The sequence below is a fragment of the Mya arenaria genome, chromosome 16 (assembly GCF_026914265.1).
Source record: "Mya arenaria isolate MELC-2E11 chromosome 16, ASM2691426v1".
Classification (NCBI taxonomy): Eukaryota; Metazoa; Mollusca; class Bivalvia; order Myida; family Myidae; genus Mya; species Mya arenaria.
In genome coordinates, this window is record NC_069137.1 from 27,436,731 (window position 1) to 27,463,260 (window position 26,530).

Consider the following 26,530-nt stretch of genomic DNA (forward strand, 5'->3'; position numbering starts at 1 on the left):
TGAGCCTAACTATCAGAAAATGTAGTCAGTTTCATACCGTTAGTGACCGAGGTATGCTATAAGTCATTTAAGGAACTAGACACATATTTTTTACCTTAATAGCATCATTAACCTAACGGTTACATTTTAATGAACTCATACAAATTTGGTATCATTGGGGATGCATTTACTTGATAATTACTTATTTGAAAATAAATGACCAAAAGTACATTATAGATAAAGTTATTAAAGTTTTTTTTTTAAATTTGCTCTTCATTTCAACTGAATCGGATGTACAATTGTCAATTTTGAAGGCAAAACAAATGTTTTTTCGTTTCGTTTATTTGAAGTACTTGTTTTGAAATAAAAAAAAATGTATTTTATGTTATTTACAATATCATTGATGTTCATATTGTTGTATATTATTAATTTTCTAATAAAATATATTTTATGTTTTGTTTTTATCGCAGAAAACTCTCCATGAATAGTTATAATCGATGTTTTCCATACCTACCCAATTCTTTGGAGGAACGAAACTAAAAGCAAAAATTATAATTATACGCCTAAATACTTTTCCTTTTCTTTCCAAACAACTTTTCCATATGACACCAAACCAATATTAGGCCGCTATGCATCGACTAAACACACATCATTGGATAGGAAAACTTATCAATATAGGAACGAATGATTGTCACTTTAATTATATTGACTACGTAAGAATTACCCAGACAAAATATTTTTAAAAGTTTTATTTTATTTTACTTGTTATAAATGTATGGTTACCCTCTAGAATCGTATGGTTACCCTCTAGAATCGTTTCCAATGTTTCTTTTGCTAAATCACTCTTGTGAACAACCTTTTATGCAAACTGAACCTGCTCTGCAATCGGGAAATCAATTGCGTTAAATTCAGCTCTTATTTCATCCTCTAAATCTTTGTTGCTGATGCATGTAAACATCCACTGGAAAATAGTCTCAACCTTTGCACGAAATGATGAAAGCGCAACTTTGGATACCCTCGGTACACCCAGGTGACACAAATCATTTCTCGTTTTCCTGATAAAATCGATATCTCTGATTTCAGCACTTGATAAATTACACAAATTTGTCAAAACAAAGCAGAGCATGTGGATGTCCCATTCATCAAGGTTAGTGTTGGCAGGTTGGTTCGTGCAATTGACAGGAAAGTAACGTTTACTATATTGTCTGCCTTCCCGACCTTGGCACAAATATGGTCTGTTGTTGGCAAGAAACTGGTCAATGGAAATGGCACCAATCTTCTTTAGTAAGAATACTCTTAAAACCTTGTAACAAGCCTTTTGCATGATTATTTGCATTTTCGTATAATTATCTTCCTCTTCTCTTGTTGTTTCTGACGAACTGATAATCGCTGTTGCCATTTTATAAACGCACAAGACGGATTAAATATACCGCCGCTTGATAAAGTGAAGGAATATAAATACCTAGGTGTGTTGTTTAGTAGAACAGGTTCTTTCTATAAAAACAAAATACATGTTGCATCGCAAGCAACTAGAGCAACTTATAGTCTCCTCAGAAACTCTAATAGACTCAATCTACCGATCGATTTTCAAATAGACTTATTCAATAAAACAGTTAAACCAATTTTACTTTACGGCGCAGAAATCTGGGGTTACAGGAATCTTGATATTATAGAAAGAGTTCATCTGAAATTTTTAAAGCATAGTTTCAAATTAAAAAGTTCAACTCATTATTATATGGTTTATGGCGAAACTGGAATAACACCAGTAGCGTTAGATATAGATAAGAAAATGATGTCATACTGGGTACGTTTGTGTATTAATAATAATAATAGTAGTAGTAGTAGTAGTAGTAGTAGTAGTAGTAGTAGTAGTAGTAGTAGTAGTAGTAGTAGTAGTAGTAGTAGTAGTAGTAGTAGTAGTAGCAGCAGCAGCAGCAGCAGCAGCAGCAGCAGGAGCAGCAGCAGCAGCAGCAGTAGCAGTAGCAGTAGCAGTAGTAGTAGAAGAAGTAGTAGTAGTAGTAGTAGTAGTAAATTATCATCGATGATATATAAATGCATATACAAAACAATTCAGACTTTACCAGACATAATAAGAACACGATATCAATGATTCTTCAATATAAAGTCAATACTAACAAAGTGTGGATTTATAGGAACTTTGGAATATCAACAAGATGTAAGTCCTAAATGGCTTAAACTTGCGGCTAAGCGCAAGCTGAAATATCTATTCTTAAAGCGACAGTCCGCAAAAGTAACCGTATTTCAAAAGTTTTTAATAAGTTCCACATTGTTTCAGACCGACTGAACCGCAATTATTTTTTAAAAAATCGCTTTAATAACTTAGATTTAACAAATTGAAAATTGCCGAAAGTTGCTATTTTTAGACGGCAAAAGAGAAAGTAGGTCTACGGTTTTTCCGACTACTCTTGGGGGCGATACTATTTCCCGGTCCCGGTGATCAAAAAGGTGTTAATGACCGCGGGGGGTAATAGGATTACAAAAGATTACAGTTGATTAAAACATTAGATATTTGATGATAATTATGTCACTATTTATTTCAAATTTTATATCAATAAAACATAAAATAAATTTAGGCAAAGATAAAAACATGAAATATGCACATGTACTGAAATTAATGTCATGAATAACAAACACATTGAGTGTGTGTTTTTTTCATATTAAATTCTGCTATTTGTATACTATTGATAATAGTAATACAAAAAATAACAATGCTTGACTACATGTAAATCAAATTTGTAAGTTATCTCAGTACTGCATCGCATCTTTCTCTACACCTTTAACACGAATTGCATAAATAGTGTATACCTATAACAAATTGCATAAATTAAGACATAATGTTTATATATTTTATACCATTTTGTTACATATAAAAACAAATAAGATTGTCAAAATCGTGTTATAAACATCAGCAACACAATCCGTTGCCTGGGGCCATAAGTTATGAACCGGGAATTATGAGACCGGATTTTACGAGGAGAGACCGGGAAATAGTATCGCCCTGCGCATGCGCAAGAACTTTGGAATCCCACTGTTTTTTCTATTTATATAACCGTTAACTCTCGGGGGCCGATAGTTAAGAAGAGATATTGAAAATGGCACGAAAAACTCATTTCTAGGTCGATTTGAACCAAATTTTTTTTGGATTCGTCAGTCAGGAATGCTTATCAACACATAGATGAATTTTTTTTTTTCATGGCTAATTTGCCCGATTTGCGGACTGTCGCTTTAACATCGTGGTACTCCCTTATTGAAAATGCTAGCAACAGTCAATTTTATAAAATTTTCAAAACGTCATTTGGCTATGAAAAGTATCTTCATTCAACACCCAAATCATTATTATATCCACTTATCAAGTTTAGAACAAGAAACCACAGACTACTAATAGAAATGGGCAATTGGAATAGAACAACAGTTAATGAAAGGAAATGCCACACATGTAACAAACTAGGGGATGAATTCCATTTTTTATTCGAGTGTAACATTTTTGATAACGAGCGTAAGAAGTATATAAAACCATATTTTAACAGACATCCAAACATATATAAACTTGAACAGTTGGTAAACACAACTAATAAAAAGGAATTATTAAACATGTGTGAAATGGTATATGTTATTCTTAAACAATTTCGTTAAACATTACTATTCTTATTTATCTTAGACATTTCTGCATATATTAGTTGACTCTCCTATTGTACTTATTCCATTTTGTAACTCGTAAATACTGCTTGAATCCAACGATCCATGTGAAATATTTATCCTGTTAAACGGGACTATCTGGTCTTTAAATAATTGATTCACTTGAATGTATGTTATGTCTTTGAATCCTCAATTTGAGCCTCTGAAATGTATTGTCTTTATCAATGACCTCAATTTTTTCATGTTGTGCATGGATTTGAGTGAATAAATGTGTTGACTTGAGCATTACATTAAAAACTAATAAGCAGTTAAACAAAACATATTTCAAGGTAAATGGGATCAAAAGTGTCTCAGTTACATCAAGGTTTTTGACTTATCCCTCAATACTTCTTAATACATTTCAAAATTCTGTAAAAACACAAATGTATTGTTTCTTTTTTATAGCCACGTGGTTGCTGAAACTCTAGAGGACCTTTATGGACAAAAAAATGCTGTTCAAGATAGTTCTGTCTGGAATTCCGTACCGCCTTTAGAGAATGGAAAATGTCTTCAAGTAAGAAGATATTCTAAGCAAGTGCATTTCTGACTCCTCCAAAATGCTTCTTTGTAGTCAATTACCTTGGAGGGTTAAATACTCATTGCAAAATATTCAAACATAATATATTTCATCTATTTTGTCTTGATCTTTGAATCCATGAAATTACACTATGTGACTATATCAAATTTATGACTACATATAGAATTGTGTGATTCCTCAAATTGTATTAACTGGCATACCTTCACAGTAGTAGTTAGTTCTTTTATTCTGTTAAAACATTGCATTTATGTTATTTGCAGATGCAGAATGCAGATGTTAGTCACCCTTGTCATACTTGTTTGTGTGTAAATAATACAAAATGTGACATTTAAAGCAAATATGTAATAATTGAGCAACATATAGACAATTGCAAAACTCTGTTCAGTTACTAGTAATTTTGTGCCAAATTTAGCATTTAACACCAGATAATTTCAGTTTTTGCTTTTTTGTTCGGTTTTTGTTTATTGCATGATTTTTTTCAAGAAGCAATCAGTTCAGTATATAGTAGTTATGGTGTTTTGACTGTCAATGAATCACTATTTGTATGTTGTTGAACTGATATGTTAAAAATTTAAGATCCAGTTGTCAGTAAAGAAAACATTGATTGTGCTTCTGAGAACACTGACTTTTATTAACATAATTTGACACTGTACATATTGCAATTATTTTTTCCGATAATTCTATATAGATTAATAGTAGATAACTGTAGCCTTAATTTGTGCATAATAGCATATGTGAATAATTTAATAGCCTCATGAAGGTATTCTGTATAAAAAATATAATATAATCATTTTAATTGTTTCAATTGTTTTCATATATATATAATTGGCTTTGGAAATGGAAATTTGGGCTTGCTCTATTTGCTGGTACACTCAACAGATATATATGAAGTAGTGCTTAGTAAGCTCCGCTGGTAGTTATTCACTGGGTTCTTATTTGGGTGTATTCCAACAAAATCACTGACTTGATTACTTTTTTGTATATACTTTATACGCGCTAAATTTAGAACATATTTTCAGCTCGGTTGAATGTTGATTGTAATTGCAATTTATTATTTCCTTTTAGATCACCTGCGGGTTAAAATATTATTTGATGGTTAGAAGTCACTTGTTTGTAATTACACCTTGATAAGTTTAAACTTCTTTAACATACTTCGAAGAAGAGGGGTATATTACTTTGCACATGTCGGTCGGTCGGTCGGTCGGTAGACCAAAGCTTGTCCGATTGACTCAACAATTCTTGGACGTATGGTCATCAAACTTGACATGAAGGTTGGGCCTGACCAGTAGATGACCACTTTTGATTTAAGGGCTCATCGGCTTTAAGGTCAAGGTCACAATGACCTTTAATGGTAAAATAATTTCAAAGCTTGTCCGAGTGATAACTCAACAATGCCTAGACCTATGGTCATGAAACTTGATATGGACCAATGGCCCTCATAACTGACTTGGAGGTTGGGCCTGACCAGTAGATGACCCCTATTATTGTTTGGGGTCATCGGGCCAAAGGTCAAGGTCACAGTTACGTTGAGTGTTAAAAGGTTGTCCATGTGATAACTCGACAATGCCTGCACACATGGCCCTCAAGCTTGACTTGGAGATTGGGCGTGACCAGTAGATGACCCCTATTGATTTTAAGGGTCATTGGGTCAAAGGTCAAGGTCAAAGTGACCTTGAATGGTAAGAGGTTGTCCGTGTGATAACTCGACAATACCTGCACCTATGGCCCTCAATTTTGACTTGGAGGTTGGGCCTGACCAGTAGATGACCCCTATTGTTTTTGGGGGTCATCGGGCCAAAGGTCAATGATGATAAAAGTTGTCCTAGTGATGCCACAATGCGACAATGCCTGCACCCATGGCCATCAAACTTGGAGTTTAAGCCTGACCAGTAGATGGCCCCTATTTATTTTAGGGGTCATTGGGCCAAAGGTCAAGGTTACAGTGATTTTGAACGATAAAAGGTTGTCCGAGTGATAACTCAATCACGCCTGTACCCATGGCCCTCAAACTTGACTTGGAGATTGGGCCTGACAAGTAGATGACCCCTATTGATTTTAGGGCTCAAAGGTCAAGGTCACAGTGACCTTGAAAGAAAACTCCACAATTCCTGGACCTATGGTCATCAAACTTAACATGATGGTTGGGCCTGACCAGTAGATGGCCCCTCTTGACTTTGGGGTCATTTGGCCAAGGTCAAGGTCACAGTAACCTTTAACGCAAAAAATAAGAAATCTTCTCCCAGTGATATCTCAACAATGCCTGAATCTATGATCATCAAACTTGACATGGAAGATGGGCCTGACCAGGAGATGACCCTTATTTGGTTTAGGAGTCATTGGGTCAAAGGTCAAGTTCACAGTGACCTTGAATGCGAAAATGTTTGAAGTGATAATTCGACAATGCCTGCACCCATTGCCCTCAAACTTGACTTGGAGTTGTGTCTGACCTGTAGGTGACCCCTTTTGATTCTAGGGGTCATCGCGTCAAAAGTCAAGGTTATAGTGACATTGAACGAAAAAGGTTTGTCTGTGTGATAACTTGTCAATGCCTGCACCCATGGCCCTCAAACTTGACATTTAGATTTTTGGTGACCAGCCCAGGTCATAGAATCAAAAGGTCATGGTCAATACACACTCTTTGAATGGTCATAATCTTAAAACTGCCTCAGCGGCATCCAATGTCAGTGACAAATCAGTTGTCATTTCGATCCATGCATATTTCATTCAGTTGTCCTTATAATCCTGACAACATGGCACTCAGGGGAGGCATGATGTTTGACAAACATCTCTTATTTTTAAATAGATTTTTGCCCGTTCAATTCTAGTTAAAATTATAATTAACCCCTGATTGTAATATACCTCAGTGCAACATTATTGGTATGTGATCATTTTTATTTGTTTTCTGTTTATATCATATTCTTCAAATGGATTTGTGTACTTGATCTCAAATGCATAGTAGCTTTATTTAAGTTAAATAAGAAGAATAACTCCAAACTTCATATAACATATATAGTTATGCATTATATAAACTGTATACACTATTATTATTATTGTAGATGGTTGTGTATTTACTAAATAAATTGCTAGCAGCAACATAACTGCTTGTTATTTAAAAAGTTTCATTAACATATACAAAAAAACGTTTCCCTTTGACTCCTAGTATGTTTCACTTAGTCATTAAGTAAACTTATAAGTGTCCGGCAATAACACCTCAAGCCCGTAGAGGCAGCGCCTTATTTCATATTATTTATGCTGTGAGTCCAGCACTCTATATGTTCAGGTTTGATAGAATGAAATAGAACTGGTACCTCTCTTGTAAGTTGAAATTTTAGTTACATAACCGGAACATAACAAGGTAATAATTCATACATTTCTTTAGTTTGGGTAATACTCTCTGTACTTAAAATGAGATAAAGGCAAACATATGCATAACTACTTTATAACACTTGTTTAATTATATTGACAACCCAATGCTCCCCTCTAATAAACCATGTATATTTATATCTGCTTAAAACTATACTTGACCAAAATATGTTTTCAGCTACGTTAAAGCTAATTCAGCAAGTAACTGCAAATCACATGTTTTCCTTACGGTTTATCAAAATTACAACTGATTTAACTTAACCTTGAATGTTTCCTTGCTACTATGAAACTCAGAAGTCTCGCTTTACAGAACATTATAATCAACCATTAAATGCCAAGGCCTTAAGTGATTTATATTCCGATCGTTGGCTTTTGACGGCGAAAAATGATAGTTTGGTTTTAAACAAATTTCAATTGACCAATCATCAAAATACGAACTTTTTCAAATTCCACCAGATTTTGAATTCTGTTTATATACTGTAGATTCTAATTTAGTATATCTCTACAATAACACAATCCCAAAGACTACGAGCTCAACGCCAGGTTCCGACGAAATGGAGGATTATTGATATTTTATTGGTCTAGACCTTCACAACTTTAAAAAAATATTTATACGATTTTATTTTGTCGATAAAGTGCAGACATTCCAGATTTTTGTCAACGAGGGGTTACCGAGGAGGCATAACTGTTTACTTGAACATCTTTGAACCCACTTCGGGTGACACTCTTATTCAAAATCAATACATACACATGTATAACACACATCAATTTTGACTGATAAACCTTTAACTACCTACTAAATAGGGATTTTTTTTACTTAACAACATTGATGCTATGCTCCACCCAATTATCTGCCTTATTAGCATATTGTAAGTCAGTCAACAAGTTTTGAATTTTGTTGATATTTCCCATACATTTTTTTTTTGATAAAGCATTGTCTGGACCACGGGAATTTATAAGACATTATATGAGACTCTATCATAGTGATATACTCACTTTTTAACTCTAATTATATATTTTATCCTAACAGGCACGGAGGCATTAAAAGGATGCCATTCTTTCGTTTCTGATCAACGGTTTCAATACAATTTGTTAAAAAATGGGAGGTAACTGTTCAATAGTTTTATTAAACGTTTTCTAGTAGATATACTTGAGGGAAACCTTGTCTGAAGATAATTAAGGTAAAGGAGTAATATCATTGCAAGACAATTACAAAGACTTCCAAAACCTAGACTATATTGTCATATACCTGAAATGCTCGATGTTTATATTAATTACTTTTTGTGGGTTTTGATTTATACCTAGAACAAACTTTGTCTGAAGGAATTCAAAGCAAAAGAGCCAATGATCTACATTACCTGGTCACTAGAAAAACAAAGAATCAATATTTCTATTTCGATAAACTCAAATGTAATTAAATTTATGAATTAATGGAACGTTTTTGACATATTTTACACAGAGAGCGACTGCATTTGGTCCAATGCCTTTACTTTACGTATAAGTGTTGTTGTTTTTGAATTAAATTAAAAGCCTTTAGTCAAGGGTCGATTTTCTTCTTAATCGGCGTGACGAGGCCTATATACCTCCGTTTTCACATCCTTTGTTAAGCTATTATCATCACCATTATCTGTTTATCACATTTCAAATGCAAAAGAAAAAACAGACTTAAAAGTATAATAATAATTTGTAAACACTCACGAAAAGGAATTCTAATTAAAACTAAGATATCAAGCTAGATTGTGCAATTATATATTTTAATTTAGGCCATTAAACAAACTGTCTTACCTTTAAACTGTGATATATGTTTTAACCTAAATGTGTCTTCCTATGTAAAGCTATTTTTTACAACAAGGACCACAATGAAAATAAGGGATTTAAAGTACCTTTTTGTGATATCCTTCGTGTACAATGTAGTTTGACATGGACTATTTTGCTTGATGTTTTAATCAGGTATAATGTTACCATGTTTTATGCATTTTATAAAGAACTAAATGTATCTATCCATCTATCCATATCCAGTTGCACGTAAGCATAGACAGTGTATATACAGATTTATGATCGAGGAATATATCGTCTGTATTTTCGGGTATAAGCTCTCATGAGATGAATTTCTTTTTATAACCAGTTAATAGTTCTTACTACGATTGAAGGTCATAATGAAGGACTTTAATTTGTTAAATGTTTAATTTCAGGTAGACGAGTCTTTATTAAATAGAATTATACGCTTCCGGTTATACCTGCCAACTATTGCCGCCGTGCACAGGTGACATTCGGCTATATGCAAATGAGCAGTACAGACAGTAGGTCAATATTCACGTCTGCTGGATACAAAGATATTTTTAACAGACACACAGATATATATATATTCATTTTTCGTGTATATCATCAGTACATTATAAAATCATATGCTTTGTTAGCAACAAATGTGTTTGTGTAATAAGAGATTAAAATGTATTTACCAGGTCTATTCCTTTATTCCCTTGATAAACATATATTTCTGCCGTCGTTCGTCCTCAACTGAAAACACATTATCGACTTAAATATAAAGTAGTTTTATAAATCGCGTCATATTTCATCCACCTGCTTCGTGAATCGAGTATCTCTTTCATAAATATTCATACAGTTTTACCACCGAAAAGTCATAAAAACATGAGTGCATGGTTGAACATGGGGCCAATTTTAGAGGTTATATTTTAATCTCTCTCTCTCTCTCTCTCTCTCTCTCTCTCTCTCTCGAAGTAGTATTAGTAGTAGTAGTAGTAGTAGTAGTAGTAGTAGTAGTAGTAGTAGTAGTAGTAATGTTAACGTTAATACTAAACATGTAAGTTGTAATGTAACATAATTAAACAGCATTATCAATTTCTTCTTTTGTCTATTTAATTCTATTTTAAGATGAAATTTAGTGTGTTTTTATGATTATCATAATTAAAAAAAAAAAAACATCATTTATTGATATTTAAAGCTTTTCAGTTTCGTGTGTGGTCTGTTTGATATGTTTGTACATATGTGTCTCTCGTTCAGTGTATAAAAGGCTTTACCATGTTCCGGTAAACAGGCATTCGGAACACCTCGGCAATTATACATCGACTGTTTTATTTTCTTTACCGGCATCGGTTCGCGCCACACTTAAACCAAAATATTTGTTATACTATAACTGTATTTTTTCTGCAAATTCGATATCATAGAGTAAATTAATGTTTAAATAAAATATCATAGAGTAAACTAATGTTTAAATAAATGTTATTACTATTTTATGGGAAAAAATGTTCAAAACAAAAACTACTTAAAATGCAGATTATTAGAATTTAAAGCTACATGGAAATTTAAGCATTGAGAAAATCAAATCACGTGATATGCAAATTTCGTATAGTAATGACGTTGTGCGAGCTAAATTTAGATTATACTTGCATTATATGTTTGGTTATGTTGTTGCATTTTATATAATTCTGGGGGTTAAAAGTGTCCAAACAATGAAGAGAAGTAATTTGGATATACATACAAAAAGAAGTTTACATCACTAAAATAATGGGATTTTAATCTTAGAACCTTCACAATTAACAAGTTTTATTGGTGAACTGTGCATGAGTAATAATTATCGGACCAGTTTTTGCAAAGCTATCTCCTATTTCACAACGATTTGCTCCAGACATATTTTGAAAATAATATTACTCGTTAACTAATTGAAGGAAGTTAATAAAAGTTTCATTATTTTGTTGCGATTAGGGCAAGTAACACAAATTCGTAAATGATCTCTCAGTATGACATGTTTTCTTTTCCTTTTTCATAAGTACCTAACACTGAATCAGAAACATTATTATACCATCTGAGACCATTGGCTTCTTTTTGAGTCTGAATGGTTGTGTTTTCAAAAACAGGCTAAAATATTTCATCTACATGATCTTCTTTTTGTTGTTAATTTTTTTTACCATGTGGTCACCTTATCGAATAAGTAAGAAAGAAAAGTAACGTGTTTTCTAACGTTGTTTATTTTAAAGTACACAAATGGAACCTGTATACCATTAAATGGTGTCGGTGGTCGTGAAGCATAAAAAATCAGTCTTATTTTATCTGCAAATTGGTCAATTGTCTATGGAATAGGATATCTATTAAGAATTCTCTGATCTGGCTTTGTCTATTTACTTTGCTTATTTCGGATGCGTGTACCCTTACCTAATACTCACTCACAGCAGTTTTGGAATTCGTGGGTTCGAAAACATCCTTTCTAGTTCACTAAAATTTTCATACGATATATTACACTTTTTACATAAAGATGTTGTTATCAGTTATGTTATAATGGTACTTTTTATATTGCCGTTTTGACTTGATCCTTCGACATATTGACAGAGGCTTCGACTCAACTCAACTCAACTTATCTTTATTTCCACCACTCGTGATGGTATTCATATTATGTACAAATAATAATTAATAATGATAATTCTGTACAAAATAAGCCGATAGGCGTTTCACTTTGACAATAAATACAATTTTACAGTGCAAAAGGCACTATGTCTCTTAAGTGTTTTAAAACATAGCTTTATGTCTTAGACTATCACACACTTATATGTATTTATAATATATGCGGTATAGGATTATAAGAGTACTATTTGGTATAGATTTGGTTACTCGTGCGTAAATTAGTAGTTTTCCTCGTGCTTCTAAAGTATTGAATTGGTCATTCGACGCTCAGACGGGATAGTATAAACGTCTTTCAAATTGTCAAATTACGAGTTCTGCATTTGCGTAATTCACAATACTTCATAGTTTTTATTTTGTGAAGATGTCATTTGATTCTGTGGCAAGTAATGACCAATATCAGTTAGACTTTAGTCATCGGCAGCTTATTGCGAACTCCTTGGGTCAGTATTTTCAGTCGGAAGATCGTCGTAGTAGGAAGCCGGAAGAACCACGTGGCAAGGAGCATGACTGCACACCATGTGGCAGAGACTTTTCGTAGTAGAGAGACTGAAGGAAGCTACAGTAGTGACAAGGTAGGCCGGGGCCCTCGGGGGATAGAGAAGGGGATTTGTTTAAAGCGTATGGCATGTTTAGAAACTATTTTGACAATAAATTATCAACTTTAAAACAAGATCTTACGAACAGTGCATCCAAACGACTTATATTCCTTATTTCAAGAGTACCGCCTGCAAAATTCAGTTGCAGTTCAATATATTGCAATTCTGTTGCATGAAATTGTTGACTCTGACAGCCTTGATTTAAGCTATGTAAAAGCAAAAGAAGCTTTGAGAAAAAATAAACATCGAAATAAACTCATCCGATCGGCTGATAATTCCCCTGGGGGCTGGGCCACTGTATAAGAATACGATACCCCAGAATTGGGGTCAGATAGCGATGACTAAAGAAAAATCAAAAGGACAGAAGCCAAGGCTGTCAGAAAACTTAAAAATGGTGGTCAAACCAGTTCTAATTCTCTCCCTTGTTTTTCTGAACGCATGGAGCGGAGAGCAGTACCCGTGGCAATCTTCGCCTATCCGGGACGCCTTTCCGGTGTAGGACTCATATTCACCTCGCGGCCCATGGTGACGGGCATGCGGGATGTTTTCGGCCCTACGGTCCCTATCAGAATTCGGCCCAGCAGCAGTATCCAAGAACGCCCGATAAAGTCATCTGTTTCGCATGTAGAAAGAGGGGCCACTTCCGGCGCGAGTGCGAATGGCTCCCCAGGTTCCAGCAGTCAGCCAACCGAGATGATAAGACTAGCGCAGCAATCCCTGCCGCTAAATGATGAGTATTTTTTTTCAATTTTTGTAATGAAGAACATTTTTTTGAGTTTGAATCTGATTCTCTCAATAAAACATCTTTTGTTAAAGGTAGTCTCAAAAATCAATATTAAAAGACTATTGGAACTAATCCTGATATAATAGATATTATTGAAAATGGATATAAAGTTCCTTTGTTTTCAATACCCGATAAATCGTTTTTAAAAAATAATCAGTCCGCTCTGTCCAATATTGAATTTGTAAGAGAATATATTTATGAAATGTTAAAAAAACGGTTTTATAGTACAACAGGATTGTCCACCACACGTAGTCGGTCCTTTAAGTGTGTCCTTCAGTAAATCGGGCAAGAAACGACTTATTTTAGATCTTAGGTTAGTAAATAAATATATATGGAAGGAAAAGATGGTATTTGAAGATTGAAAGGTAGGCGTTGAGTAGTTTGAAAAAAGATTCATATTTGACTTGTCTAAGGGTTATTATCATATTGATATTTTTCCAGAACATCAAACATTCTTAGGTTTCAGTTTAGAAGGAAAATTTTACCGCTATTCAGTCGTTGCTTTTGGATTGTCAAGCGCCTCTTTTGTTTTCACAAAACTGTTGCGTGAAATAGTTTTGGAAATTTAATGGCATTAAATGGTAATGTTTCTTGATGATGGATGGGGTACTAACAAGAGTCGTGATTTAGCTACTCGTGATGCATTGTTTGTGAAAGATAGTCTTAATCAGGCTGGGCTTATCATAAATGAGGAAAAGTCCGTATGAGTACCGGTACAAAACCTAGAATGGATTGGTTTGGTGTGGAACAGTATTGATAGGTTCATCAGCATTCCTGGACGTAGAATTGATGATTTCAAAATGTCACTTTGAGAACTTTTAGATTATTTTCGTTTTGTTACTGCTAGCAAAGTGTACTGGGAAAGTTATTTCAATGATGCCGGTAATTGGTAATATTGCACGTCTTATGTCTAGGTGTATGTAAATACAAATTTGTTCAAGGAATAGTTGGGACTGCCCATTCACATTAAAAATAGACATTCTGTGTATATCCGAAATAAGAGTCTGGCTTGAACATGTAGACAATTTAAATTACAGATCTTTAAGCAAAAGTTCTGCTGTAGATACGCTGGAAGTTTTTTCTGATGCTAGTAGTTTCGCATGTGGTGCTCACATTGTTAACATGTCAGGTTTTGTATTTCATTGCATGTGGTCTCAAGATGACGCAGAAAAAAGTTCAACTTTTCGGGAAATGAAAGCTGTATATTTAGCATTGAGAGTTTAAGGGCATATTTTAGCAAACCATCAAGTGAAGTGGTTCTCCGATTCTCAAGTTTGTGGTCATGTTATTAAGGTTGGTAGCTCCATTTTAGAGTTACAGGAATTAGCTCTAAAGGTGTTTAAACTATTTGTTCAAAACAAGATTAACCTTGATATTCAGTGGGTTCCCAGGGATTTGAACCATGTTGCTGATGATATTAGTAAGTACAGGAATACGGATGAATGGGAGGTTAATCCTCAGTTCTTCAGTTATAGGAATAGGATATGGGGATCATTCACAGTTGACAGATTTGCTAATTATAGTAATAGGAAAATACGCAGATTTAATTCAAAATTTTATGATTTTAAAAATGAGGCAGTTGATTCGTTTACACATAACTGGGCCAGTGAGAATAATTGGCTGGTTCCACCAATTTATCTAGTCAATAGAGCTGTTTTTCATCTATTAGCTTGTTCTGCTCACGGAACGTTAGTTGTTCCTAAGTGGTCTAGTGCGGCATTTTGGCCAATGTTGTTTGAAGCGAATTTGCCAAAAGAGAGATTTTGTCCTGGAGGTCTTGGAGTTCGATAAGGGACAATCAATCTTTGATAGTATGGGTGATTGTTTTTTCAATTCTAGGCGTTTCAATAGTAAAGTTCTAGCTATCCGTTTATAATTGTGTTATTCCAATGCATATTTTTGGCTTCATACGTAAGCCCTTTTTAGGCAGGAATTCGTTTGTTTTGTTTTCAAAATAACTCGGTCTGTTTGTTAATTTGTGTCTCGTGTGTTATACACGATTATGTATTATGAAAAGAAAATGTATTAATTCAGTACATAAAACTATAAATATCAGTAGTATTAAAACATATAAGAAAGATAATTGGAACAATACGGTATTTCATTGTATGTGGGTTGTTGCCCCTATTTAATAGTTTTAAAAGAGTTCTTATTACACAATGTCGGTATCGGATCCTTACAATTTACAATTGATCAAAATTTGCGAATATGACTTTTATTTGGTCTGTTGTATCGGAATGTCATGGTTTTTTCTTTAGTCGGTCTGTTGAACCGGAGTGTCAATTTGTACCTGTTACAAATGAAGTCGTGTACTGTACACGAAGAGTATTAGAAAGATGTGTTTTAATTATTATTTTTTCAATTTATTTTATTTATAATATGTGTAAAGAATGCTTTAGTTTTTAAGCACTAAATTTGCTAATAATATCTTATATTGCACATTTGACAGATGCATTCAAGGTTGGATTATGGAGGAATTTTCACAAAGAATCTCTGCCCGATGATCTTAAAACACATCATGATAAAATGCAAACGCTAGTGAAACTTTCGAAATCGGACAACACTTTCAAACAATACAACTGTTAATTTAAATCGTTATGCATATGGTGTACAAATTATGAATTTCAACCGCTTCCAGCTTCCGATTATCATGTAGCGCTTTTTCTGTCATCCATGAAGGGCTCTTCACCGTCAGCATCAACAGTAAATGCTATTATTTACAGTATTTCGTGGACGCATAAGGTTTCGGGGTTTACTGATCCTTGCTCTTCTAATTTAGTGAGTTTCACTAAAATGGCCTGTTGCGAGTTTCTGGGAGACTGGTTCAACAAAAATCTGAAATGATTTGCTAAAACTTACTGCTCATTTTGGAGGTACAAAAAACTTGTTGGATTTAAGATTTATTAGTATGTGTCTACTAGTTTTTCAGGTTTTTTGAGATTTGGCGAACTTTCGCATTTAAAAAGATCTGATGTAAAGATTCTGTGTCATTGTGCAGAAATCTTTATTTCTTCTAGTAAAACAGATCAGCGCAAAGCTGGAGAAAAGGTTTTTATTGTCAGAACAGGCAGATATTCTTGTCAAGTTTATTTCCTTGAGAAATATCTCACTGAAGCTGAGATTAATGAAAATTCAGGTGATAATATTTATCGTAATATCAGATACTCTCGTAAATTGAACAAACATATTCTATGTTCGGGCAAACCAATTTCCTACAATAGAGCTAGGGAAATTTAAGTTACCAATCTAAAAGTTGTTGGCATTGATAGTAAACAATATGGTCTTCATTCCTTTCGTTCGGGCGGAGCTACCGCGACTGTTGTAAATGGCGTGCCCGATAGAATGCTTAAAAAACACGGACGACAGTGCTAAGCACAGATATGTAGAAATCAAAATGAGTGTACCGAAGGCATTTAAATATTTTACGATGTCTCTGAATAGTATCGTTTTGTTTTGTTTGTATTTTTCCTTTCATAACTTTTAAAATTTACATCTTATAGTTATATAAATATTGTTTATCTTTACAGTTAGGATGAAATATGATTTATCAGCGTGATAGATGTCTTACACTAGTTTGCTTTTACTAATGTTGTTACATTAGCTACAGTCGGAGATGTTTTGTTATATATTACGCTTTAAAATATAAAGCTAACGAGCAGTAATAACATTTAAATAGAACAGTGGAATATTAAATGAATATATGTTTCAGATGACATACTAAATATAATTATTTATCTGTATGAATATGAAAATATATTTCTCTGTCATGATATTTGACTATTTGTAGTTTAACTTTTATCAACTGTAAAAAAATATGAATTTGTTTAAAACATGAACAAGAAGATTCCCGTTCTTTTTCATTCGATTAAAGTATCCCGTCTGTGGCACACCTACATTGTCTTCTTTTTATATTATTATCCTTTAGGTAAATAATAAATTATTTATGTTTGGCATGTAATGTATTGAAATGGAAAACATAAATGTATTTATTATATCTGCGGTATAGGATTATAAGAGTACTATTTAGTATATATTTGGTTACTCGTGCGTAAATAAGTAGTTTTCCTCGTGCTTCTATAGTATTGAATTGGTCATTCGACGCTCAGACGGGATAGTATAAACTTCTTTCAAATTGTCAAATTTTCATTTACTATGGATGTTTATACCTAGAATATATGTTGCGTACAATATCTTTGAATACTGTCTCATGCATATGTATCTTTCCAGTTTGGTAATTTTCTGTTACTATGGCAGTGCAAGTGATGTTGAGTCTGAGAGTGGGTGCAGCAGTGGTTCCGGACACTATGACTGCTCTTTAGCAGTGTTTTTTTTACTATTTGATTTGTGTATAAAAACATTGAAGCCAGATGTATTTTGCTGGCGCATTTTTTTTTTCTTGGAACCATTTGCTTTGAATGTGAGTGTATTTCTGATTAAAGAATCCCGTTTGTGATGAAACACCACCTATCCCGTTCATGTACACTGCATTCATATGCGCTGTGTATTTCTACGTTATTAACGTCTTCACCACAGTTGTAGTATCGTTGAAGACAGATCGTTTTTATTTTGCACCAGAGCTTAGAAATTAACATTCGGATGAGTTTGAAATAGTTCGTGTAATATATAAATATAATACAATGTTGCTTGGAAATATTTGGGTATAACACTTTGAAATATCTAAAATCTTCGTCCGACATAGTTCTATCTGCCCACAGCAAAGTTTCTTCAGAACGCACAAGACAGCTCACAGTAGTTTTCCATTGGTGTCTTAATGGCATTTGTTCAGGGTGTATTAAAGCATGGTTAATAAAGTTATAAAGTCCGAAGGCACATATAATTCCCCTCTTGGACGTACTGGAAGTATCGTCCTATAATATATTTTACTAGTACATTTAGAGTCAAGACATAGAAGTAGATGTAAAAACACGAATTCCTGATTATAACCGACGAATATAACTTGTTAAGTCCCAGCACGGACACCCACATATCAGATCTAGTTGAAAAGTGAAATCCTTGAAATTTCTTAACAATAAAGTGTTGGAGTCGATTGATTGTAGTAATGTAACTAGCTGTTATGTTATTCCACAATTCGCTACAATATAACAAATGGTATAACAAATGGTTTTGACATACAGGTCAGCAGATACTAGTGGCTTTCAACCATATGGAAGGACCCCTTGAGTGGTCATTACGTATAATGCATTTTAGCTTTCTGACATCTCGTTTCTTTTGTAGGTTTACATTTCATGTTGGAAATTTGCTTAACACCCAGGTGAGTTGCCGAATGAGTCTGTGTGATAATATTGTTTCCAAACATAATCGTGACATAAGGAAGTTAACGTTTCTTGCTGAAAACAATTATTTCAGATGTGTTCACATTGATATCGATTCTCCATGACTGGCAGTATGTATATACGATGCCCATCATTCGCTGTAGGTTGAGGGTTGATAATGCTATTAAAGCTATGCCGTCTGTTTATGAAGGGTTGCCGGCCTTTGTTGATTGTACGGTGCAGCTATAGTTACTGTTGTCTAGATCTTTTAGTAGTTGGTCCATGTATAGTAAATAATAAAACGTGGATAGAACGCCTCCTTGGCGGACTGATTTCCGTATAGTAATGCTCTTTGAGGCATTACCGTTTATTTTCACTAAACATTTTAAGTCACGATATCAAGAAATAAATGTGTTCGTAATGCTTTTCGAACTAAGCCAAATCGTCCCATCTTAAGAAAGAAGCCTTCGTGCCATATAGAGTCAAAACCAGCCTTTTGGTCGAGCATGCCTACGAATACGTTGCTGTTATGTTTTATTTGTTGATAGATAGTTTCCTGCAGGTTGAACACCGTCGTAACACAACTTAGTTTTTTGCGAAATCATTGCTCAAGATGAATGAGTGAGTTCACAAAAAGTCATGGACTTAAAACTTGTAAATTCTAGAATTCAAATTCTGAAATGAAAGGTAAAATATGTTTTCTCGAATGTTTTGATTTTTATTTCGCTTTTTATTTCTGCGTATTCTGCCTTCAGGATTTCGACAAAGCGGTGCAAATATCGCATACTTTATCGTTGTCTCTCAAAAGGATTTTATGAGTATCGCTCATTCTTAAAACGACGCGTCTGTTCATACATATATTCATATCGATTTCATTCACCATCTCTTATGGATACTGCCATGTCACATTTATTAAAACGTAGTTCAGACAAATTTAATATCCTCGTTCCTTCTCTTCAACAATTTACAATATCAATGTATTACACAAGAGACATAGGTATCTTCTACACTTAGTTCGTGACTTCTACTCTTCTTTCATTATGGCGACTGCACAGTTTTTTCGTCAGTTGCATGTTGCAAAGAAGAAGAAAACTTTACAAGGATGCAGATGACCATACAAAAGATTTGTCACAAAGTTTGGAGATAATTCTTTGTAAATACCATTGGTCCCGGTGTTAGTATTTACAATGTTCTAGCAACCAACATAACGTATATAACAAGAGGACGTGATCGAAGGCTCTATGAGAAACGCTATTTTCCATTGGATGCCAACAACCAGCCAATGACTTCAAATCTTCAAGATTGGGATCTACAAATGCTTTCATTTATCTTGAAAAATGCTTCAATTTTTCACAAGCTGAAACTTCATTAGAGCAAAGAGATATTATCTTATCCATCTAGAAAAAGCTGAGGTGGCTGACACAGCGTTTAGATCTGCTGTAAATGGATTCTTTCAACGGATGTTTAGCTTCTTAGGAAATTCAAAGTTCGAAGAAATAAAGAAGATTTGGAAACAGTCAACAATCTATTGTCAGAGCGTTGGGTAGACTTTTACAAAGCCAATCAAAGGGAAAACGTTGAAGCTTTAAAACGTTTTGAGATTTTGCAACAGGAATTGAACAATTTACATTCAGGTATTTATTAAAACAGTTTTTTGGGGGAAGAAGATTTCTATATAATAGCTCGTATTTAATGGATACTGTTTAGCTAGTAAAGTTATCATCAAAACTATACGACTTCTTTTTTGAAGTTAACACACTGGGCTATTATAAACTGTGAAATTTAAATTGATTTTGTGCAAACGGAGCGAAATTTAAGTGTTTCTATTTTCTATCAAATCAAGAACACTCAGAACACAAACACATTACCGAGACAAATACCAAAACACTGAAAAAGATTTTGGATGTATTGCGGGAAAAAACATTTACGTCTTCCAGATAATGCAAGAGACAAATTGGACTTACCAGCTATTTTTTGTATTAATTATATGCTTTCATGTGATTGTAGTGATTTGTCACTGAATTAAAAATAATATATCCGTTTTACATTTATTTTTGGTATAACAATTTGATTGTCTCTTTCTTCAATTATTGTTTCATTTACCCAAAACTCGAAAATTTACCTAACATTTTCAGTAAAAATATCAATATCTTATTTAAATACTGTAAACGCAAAAGTTGAAACACCTGCTTAACAAAATTTCACAAGTTAAAGTTACTTCAGAAGACGATAAAGCAAGCAACGAATTAAGTAATCATTATTCAAATAAAACATTACATTTTGTCACCATTTGGAGCGCCATATCTCTTTAGACTATAAACCAAAGTTTGTGTCGTTTGATATTAATTGTGGTTTTAGTTAAGTAAATTGTGTTAATGCGTACTAACTTGAAAACTAAACAACCTTTCTGTTAGAGAACGCCAAACAACCACTGAACGAGTGACACTGATGTTTGTCGATTTTCACCACTCCCCACCCCATCTTGTTTTATTGTATACTGTTGATATGAAAGCACATTCAAATTCAAAGACTGAATTCTTCCTTGATATGTAAGTAAAATATCTACTGCATGGTCTATCATTGCATAGAAGGTGCATTCAATATTGTATGCCAATGATGCTCATTTATAATGATATTCAATAGGAGGTTATATAGTGCAACCCTACTTGTATTTTAGTCGAAACGCGTTAGCTCGATATTCAACGGACCGGCCAACAATGTTCGAACCTTGCAAATATCGAGCCAAGCGGAAATTCTTTCTCAATGTATATTTTTATTTAAAACGTTAAATGAAGATATGTTTGTTATGTTCCTACGTTATTTCCAACAGAGAATAGTTATTGTATTTATTGGATATATTTCCTGTACCTCATCTACTGTTCAATCAATATGACATATTCGATACTATGACAGTACACCATGATTCTTTTTGGTAATTAATTTACACAATAAAAAATAGCGATAAACACTTGTGCTTCGACGTGTAGCTACCTGTGCACTTTTAGTATATGAAAAACTACAGAAACAAGTATTAGAATGCTCAACACCGCTCAATGACAAAGGGAAAAAGCAGAAACAAAGAACAACGACACAAGGAATGGTCAGCATAATGTAAAAAATGTGGGTATAAACTAATTTGTTTGCACAATCTCACACTTATCACAACAATCCCGAAAGTTAAAACATAAATGTTAAATCGATAACAAATTATACTGAAAATAATACGTACACCCAAAAGTTTTTTTTATGATAAGGGATCCCAACTCTACCTGCAGAAGAAAGAATACGCTTCAAAGTTCCTAATGCAAACTTTATACCTTAAAAGTCGTTTGGGAAAACTTTCTATACACGGGTACTGGTAGTTTAATTGACGCTCTCATGAAATATTTTGTTCGCAATATTGCATATGGCATGTGCTTACACAAGCTCGGGAAACAGGCTAAAGGGAACATGTTGAATGACTTCAAAATGATACACATTCATATTTCTTTATATATGTCACTTTAAATAAAAACACATTTCGGTGATTACTTGACTGACCTTTGCATGCCTGGGCTTGTATTCAATACTGTCTTAATTCGATCTAAGAACAATGTAGCTAATCGGATAACTTGTTATAAGTCACTGACCAATAGAGTGAATGAAGTCCATAATGTATTACCATGAAATTAACTTAAGTCGAATAATTTTTGCCGCCTCCCCATGTCTACTTGCAAATCCCCAAAAATACAACTCTAACTCATATATATAATAAATGATTCGTTCAATAAAAAGAGAGAAATTCTTTAGTTCTTCCAAATACAGATATTCAGATTCTATGAATTATAGTATGCAGTCGTAATCGTTAAAGGCCTTGGTACTTTAATGCATTTTGCTTAGTCCTGTGTTGCGTGACTACAGTGTTTGTAAAGGATTATAAAATACAGCATGGCTCCAATGAAGGTTAAGTCATCGTTAAATCATTCGAAATTTCAAAAAAGCAAACATTTGATTTGAAGTTACTTGTTGATTCAGCTTTTAAGTAGCTGTTAACATATCTCGGTATCGCTGAAAGCAGATATAATGTACATGTTGTTTTTATAAGTTTTATTTTACCTTGGTGTAAATCATTCGAAAAAAAGAAGATTTTTTTTTTTTAAAATACGTGAATGTTCGCATACCTTTTTAACTATTAATTGAAGCATTACTCAGACTATGAAAATAATATATACTTTGCATTTAGAATTGACCTGTTATATTAAAGTTAAATAGCATGTTAACGACAATACACATTTTCTGCCTGTCTGTCTGTCCTGAGTAATAGGTTTGAGCTGATCTCATAATCATAAATTTGAGAAAAAATAACAAGTAAGCCATTTTGAAAAACAAATATTCTGCATTTTGTTTGATTAGACTGAATATTCCGCTTAAAATAATATGCAGGACCGCATCAGGCAGCTGACTTTCGAATTAAATATTTCACCGGTGATGAACAAAAAAAGTCACGTGACCACTAATGCAAACGCAAGTAGTATTTTGGCTTGATTGATCCTCAATCCAGGTAGGTTCTTATCGATATTTTTGTTATATGCAAGAGTTCGTTAAAGTGACATAGCGCAAAAAAGAATACATTGTTTTGTCTTTCGATCGGTGTATTGGTCACCATTCAGGTTCGCATAGTTTCCAAGAACACTATGATACAAATAGTGTCCAGGAATGCAAACGCACGTAGCTAGTGTGAAGATGTCATAGCTTTAGACAAAAAGCCACATTGCTTTCAAATGTATTCCTTTTAATTGCTCGATAATGTTTTTTATTTGTTTTATGAATATTTTGTGCAATGCAATTTGTACAAAAATGTATTTTCTGAAGAATTTCAAATTTGGCAAACGCACTTTGGCATTTTCATGAGGCAAACGTACGTAGTCTACCTAAAATGGCAAACGCACGTAGGCATCTTATTATAAGGAGTTAACGTATTTGTCGCTAGCCTTTAAAACTGAGTTTTTTTATTTCTTCTATTTCTTATATCCATTACTATTGCGGTCAGATTTTTGAATTTATATATTATTATTATTATTATTATATTATTATTATTATTATTATTATTATATAGTGCTTACGGTCATACGCATTAGGGAAAGTGAAACGCTTTATGTAGTTTTACTAAGGTATCATCAGACATATTTTTGATGAAAATGCCTTTACAGATGATATTCTTTTAACAAACTACAAATTGTGTAATATATATTGCGAAATAAATCAAGTGACGCTTAATTAACGAATGCCATTGTCTGTTTCAGTAATGTCATTTGTTTACTGCGTTTGTGGGAATGCGTTGAAAACGGCATCGGAGCTGAAATTGCATGAGCGACGACATGACGATGTAGGAACATTTACATGCTGTCAGAAACATTTTACACCACGGAGAGTATGGCGCGGCATATGTAAGTTTATAATATAATAACATTTTTGTTTAATATTATTATAGTACTATTCTATAATTAAGCAAATATCTACCAGTCACAAGCTTAGGCATTTTTATTAAAGGTTAACAAAATATTGCAATTACAAGTATTTTAAATTCAATCACAAATAGAGATACTTTTTAATGGCATATATATATTTATTCAGATGTACCACACATGGATCCGATAAGCAGTTCTTGTGCCCGAAATGCATGCCGGAGTTCACCACACAGACGGACCTGAACAGGCATTGGCGAGGAGAAGATTGCACGACACGTTACACGTGCGACATGTGTGGAATTTCAATGAAGGGGAAAATAGACCTGAAGACTCATAGAGACGGCCACACTGACGAGAAATCATACCAGTGCGCTGAATTTGGGAACTGTTATCGGCACAGAAGTAGCCTGTGCAAGTACAAAGCATTAAACACACCAAATAAAACATCACATTTTAGATTATGAGTATATTCCATGGCCGAGAGTGCAAGGTTCATCCCAACCCGAGCGTAGGTGTTTTGCAGAAACGAGGTTTACCGAATTTCCGCAGAACACCCTGCGCGAGGATTGGAATGAACCTATCTTACGGCTATGGTAGATGCGTTTTCCCCCACATCAGTTAAAAGTAAAATCTTTTTCGCTAGAAATGCTTTGTGCGTAGTGAAAATAGTGTGCGTATAAATATGTAATAATTCGTGGTAGTCATAGATATGCACGCAGCGATTCAAAGTATGTAAATAATTAAAAAAAATAGTTCTGAATAGAGGACGACTTTATTTCTTGAATGGAGCGCGAAATCTTTTCTATAGTGTCATTTGAAGCGAAAAATAATAATATTGCTTTTTTAAAATTGCCACGAGACAAGGTTTCCATGATGCTACAGACGACAGTCGTCAACAAGGGAGATAATTGTGTGTTTACAATAAAAAAAATTGAGTTCCATACGATTACTTGTTTGATCTTTATTTTATCTGATTATCTGTGATCGCTTTTATTGTCAATCATTTATTCAATCTATATGTTCTTATATATTTTTGACATTTAAAAAAAACTACTTTCACACTCAAATTAATGTTTGGAAATAGTTCCAAAGGCTGGTAACTAATGACAGAAAGCCTCACTTTCAATTCCAAAGTAAAATTGGAGGGATTTTTAAAATATCAGCAACATAAATTTGCTCATTGAAAAAGCACGGCCAAACGCCAACATGTAAATGGCCGCCGAATATGGTTATGTACTCTCACGTGCAGTCCTTATTAGGTATGGGGTTTGTAAATTTCAGGTTTCCTGATTGCAAGTGACATAACTAGCATGTTTAAAGGTTGTGATACTGGGTTCATCTCCATGTGTTGGCTTCATCGCACCTGTCGTGAGCCACTTTTGGTCGCGGTGGAACACTTAAATGTTAAACTCATCAAACTAAACTGGTATGCCAGATATGTGTTAATCGAGTCTGTCGTAGAGGCTATAAGAGGGTCAATAATTGTGTGTTTGGGTAGGTGTTGTGCATTTATTTGTTTTCCTTTCTTATTATTTTAAACAGGCCCGGGAGGAAATGATGCAGAACCAGCCGGCCAGCCCGCAGCCAAGCTGCCCACCTGTACTTGGTGTATACCAACATGCCAACATGAGGTAATTTGTTAGTACTTCAGAATTATATAATGGAAAATTGTATCCAAACTGAAGCATTAGGTGAGTATGTTTGGTCATATAAGCTCATTGATACTCTTTTTTACATTAATAAATGAATTTCTTTCTTGCTGTTATTTTAAGCAAACATTACATTAATAGCAAATTCTATAAGCCATAAAACAAAACTTACTACACAGATGATGCAAAATAATGTTTTATTTAATGTGCATATGATTTTCAGCTTATGGACAAGAAAAACATCTACTACAACAATCACAGCATGAGATCCCTTTTTTAAAGAAATATTGATACCTTTCATTAATTCATTAATTCATATTATTACACCTCACGTGACGTGCCATGTTAATTTCTCATATACCTATCATGGGCAATTTCTTACTGTCACACTGACAGTACCGTTTTGACCGGTTGACATTATTACTGTCACATAGCACGCGTGTCTTAAAATAGGCATTTTTTTGGTTTCCCAAGTCTGAGGTGGTTAGCGCTTATAAAAATGTGTTGTTAATCTGGTTACAACCGGTGTTTGCATTATTTCTGAACGTCATTTGCAATAAAATGACAGTAATAATGTAAACAAACAATAATTACAGAATAAATTGATTAAATTTGAAAGTTGGGTAGTGGTAAAAATCTTATATATGTATATTTTCGGTATAATAAAATAAATATTGCATGGCTTTCAGTGTTACAGCACATATTGTCAACATTCGGGTAAATACTGTTACCCGAGGCGAAGCCTCACTATCAATCATTATCAATCATTCATATATATTTATTCATTTA

At 33.8% G+C, this 26,530-nt stretch overlaps 1 protein-coding gene across 10 annotated transcripts in view; it reads right to left on the minus strand.

The window, feature by feature from the left end:
- The window catches only part of LOC128222075 (heat shock 70 kDa protein 12B-like), a 44,710-nt gene that overhangs the window by 9,081 nt on the left and 9,099 nt on the right, over nucleotides 1–26,530 (minus strand). Inside the window, exons 9-10 of one of the 10 annotated variants that reach the window (XM_052930870.1) lie at nucleotides 10,036–10,093; nucleotides 763–1,034 (exon numbers count right to left, since the gene is read on the minus strand). The exons of 4 other annotated variants lie outside the window; for them this stretch is intronic. The gene's annotated coding sequence lies outside the window, so the exon portion shown is untranslated. Of the gene's footprint in view, nucleotides 1–762; nucleotides 9,779–9,813; nucleotides 9,831–10,035; nucleotides 10,094–26,530 lie in introns of those variants that run through there. 5 more of the 10 variants (XM_052930869.1, XM_052930868.1, XM_052930872.1 and 2 more) reach the window with 5 other exon arrangements.